At 33.9% G+C, this 3,473-nt stretch overlaps 1 protein-coding gene across 1 annotated transcript in view; it reads left to right on the forward strand.

Annotated features, from left to right (window-relative positions):
• Nucleotides 1-3,473, forward strand: part of LOC107663746 (receptor-type tyrosine-protein phosphatase mu-like) — a 313,414-nt gene that overhangs the window by 199,889 nt on the left and 110,052 nt on the right. The gene's annotated exons all lie outside the window — the stretch shown is intronic.

Here is a 3,473-nt window from a genome sequence, read left to right on the forward strand (position 1 = left end):
TATGATATATATATATATATATATATATATATATATATATACATATACATGTTTGTGTGTGTAAGTACATGTAATAATAATGATATAAAGATAATTTACTGAAAGACTTGAGATTTTAGATTTGAGTAAATTACTAAAGACTTCTACATCTTCTGTGATGATGAATCATTGCGATCTGCTCCGGGTCAAGTGCGCTGTGTTTTGGGCTTGTTGCTGTAAAATAACGTGTCCAGCGTTCTTCACGTCGCATGCTGCTGATCTTTAATTGCTTCCAATTAGCAGAGCGCCAGCAATTACAGGCAGCAGTTTGTGTTCTCCCCGGTGACACAGAAGAACAGGACTGACCTTCAGCGCTTCACGCGCTCCTCCTCCTCCAATTATTTCCTTTCAGAACTTCCACATTTATTTGTCTTCTTCAGTGTCTCACAACAACCGCGCTGGATGCTGTAGATTATGGCCTGCTGCTTTCAGACGCTTATTAACAGGTTTAGAGTTCATGTTTTCTGTGCTGGTCTTGAGGATCGTCTGCAGGAATCTGTGGATCTGAACCAGGGTTTATTACAGTTTTTTTCAGCTACTCGCACACATTTTCAAAACTTTGCCTCTTTTTTTCAAAACTTTACACACAATCCAAGAATTGCTAGATTTGTAGATTTGGTGTGTGCTTCTGCTGTTTGAGAGTCAGCTTTCAGAAACTGTGTGACGAGGAAAGATTTTAGTGTGAAAGCAGCTGAAAAAACTGTAACAGCTGAAGAAAATAAAAACGTTTAACAAACGAACACAAGCGGCTGAATGTGGAGAATCTGCAGAGCTTTTGATTCTTCATTGATGCTTATTAATAAATAATCTCCTCTAAAAACATATTTATTCATTTTAAGAAAACACACCCAATATGCCCTCCAGCGAACCTGACTCACAGGTTTAAGAATGAATATTCATAATAAATTAGTGTTCATAATAATAATAATAATAATAATCTTTATTAATGTATTAATATATATTATTAATTAATTATTATTAAATAATTTATTAATCTTTAATAATTTATTATTATTATTATTATTATTATTAAATAATTGTATTTTAAAAATGTATTTATTTATTTATTTATTTATTTTAATGAAGCATGGTACATGACCAAAAACAATATTACTTCCATAGTAAAAATGTGCAAAAAATAAAAAAATGTATTTAAAAAAATAAATAAAAAAATAAAAACTATATAAAATATGGGTTTAATAAATAATTTACTATACATACAAATTGTATTATATATAACTTACTGGTCTATCTTTATAAATATAAAAAAATTCCATGGTACTTATAATAATATAATTATAATAATCATATAATTGGTAATAATAGTGGTAATACTAAGTTACTTTTTGGTATGTTTGATGATTATAGTCATACATTAGTAATGTACTTTTAAAACAAAAATAACATGGTATCATATATATGTATGGTCTGGTGCATTAATGCGGCCGGCTGTGGTTGAAGAAGCTGAATTTGCAGGCAATAAAAGTGAACTGAGGACAGAGTTGCATTAAACGCTCGGCTCGGAGCTTCAGCTGTTCACAGATGCATTATTAACACTCCAGTCTAATTGGAAATTAGAATTATCAGCCATCTCTCTTTTTTATATGCAAATTGACGCTAATGAAAAGGCGATCCTTTATTTCAGTGCAGGAGAAGGGAGCACTTGTGTGTGCGTGTGTGTGTGTGTGTGTATGTGTGTGAGAGTGTGTGTGTGTGTGAGAGTGAGTGTGTGTGTGTGTGTGTGTGAGTGCAACTTTAAAGATGATTTTCTCAATATTTAGATTTTTTTGCACCCTCAGATTCCAGATTTTCAAATATTGTCCTATCCTAACAAACCATACATCAATGGAAAGCTTATTTGATGTATACATCTTACCCTTATGAAAACCCTTATAAACCCTTATGACTGGTTTTGTGGTCCAGGGTCACATATATATATATAAAATAATAAACAACACAAACCGTGACAAGTTCAGTGCTGTTGCATGATTGTGAAGTGATCGGTTATGATGCATAAATCATGCACCAGCTCTGAACTTGTCCCGGTTTGTGCTGTTTATTAGCTGAGAATCCTCAGTGTATTTCACTATAATAAAGCTGCAGGGATTCCAATGCAAACCTCTCGTCACCTGTTTCTGTGAATATTCACATCTGCCATCTTTATTGGTAAGACACGAGCTCGGCCCAACCAGATAAATCTCTCCTGTTTCATTCTCCCGTTTGGTGAAACTCCTTCCTCTGCGTCTGGATTTACAGCAGCGGCGTTCGGCGTCTCGTTTCCAGTCAGATGTCCTGCCGGTCGTCGCAGGAGTCTGATGGAATCAGACAACACAGTGTTTGTTGAGCGGCAGTCGCTGCTTTAACATCCAGTGTGTTTTACGCTCAGACTCCGCAGCAGATTGAGCAAACGGCTCGTGAAGTGTCTCTGCTGAGATTCAGTGTTATCTGGACGCCTTTACTCATTTACTCCATCAGTAGCTCTTGTCTGGCTGCGTTTAAACAGCCTTAATAACAGGATCAGTTTACTAGAGAAGCAGAATCGCATGAGATGATTAGCCTTGTTTTCAGAGAATATATCTTCAGTTATGTATATTTGTTTTACTGTGTTGGTTTGTTAAGCAGAAATCTCACTGGTGTTATTTTAGTATCATAGAAATACGTTTTATTTTTGCATTTTTGTGTTTAGTAATTTTGTGTGATTTTTTCATTGTTTATTAGCTGTTTTTATTTCAGTTTTAGTTATTTTAGTACATGAATATATGCATTTCCTTTTATTTTTTTTATTTTTATTTTATTCTATTTTTATTTATTTATCTTATTAAAGTATTAGTTATCAGGTAACATAACCTTGATTCTCACAGAAACGCTATTTCACCAAGGTACAAAGAATAAACTTTAACTAAAGAAATGTTATCTGAAAAACAAGTCTTATTTTCTTGTGAAATTCTGGTTTTAAAATAATTTGATTTTGTTTTAAGGAATTTTATGCATTTTTTACAGGGAAACACGGCAAATAGTACAAGATTATGTTAAACTATATTAACATTAGCAATATGATTTTCTGTAAACCTGCTTTGAAACTTGTACTTTTTTACATTTTCAAGAAATACAGAAAGTAATATCATAAAAAATGTATTTTTGTCAAGATCACAGGTGAAATTAAGTGATGGTTTTGAGGAAATGAGACTATGTGAAAGCATTCATTAATTTAGCTCTGCAATCTGCAGCTTTTCCCCTCATGTTTCAGAGTTTGTTGTGTTTATGGGTTCATCAGAAGTGAGCGGCTGTTTCCATTACTGAAGCTCATGTGTTTGCATCTCACGTGACACAAAACTAATGCTTTCCCTTTTACCTCTCCCTCTCTCTCCCTCGATCTCTCTCTCTCTCTCTCCCTCCCTCTCTCTCTCGCTCCCTCTCTCTCTCTCTCTCTCTCT

This window comes from Sinocyclocheilus anshuiensis, unplaced genomic scaffold, assembly GCF_001515605.1.
Source record: "Sinocyclocheilus anshuiensis isolate Anshui unplaced genomic scaffold, SAMN03320099.WGS_v1.1 scaffold2305, whole genome shotgun sequence".
NCBI classification, from domain to species: Eukaryota; Metazoa; Chordata; class Actinopteri; order Cypriniformes; family Cyprinidae; genus Sinocyclocheilus; species Sinocyclocheilus anshuiensis.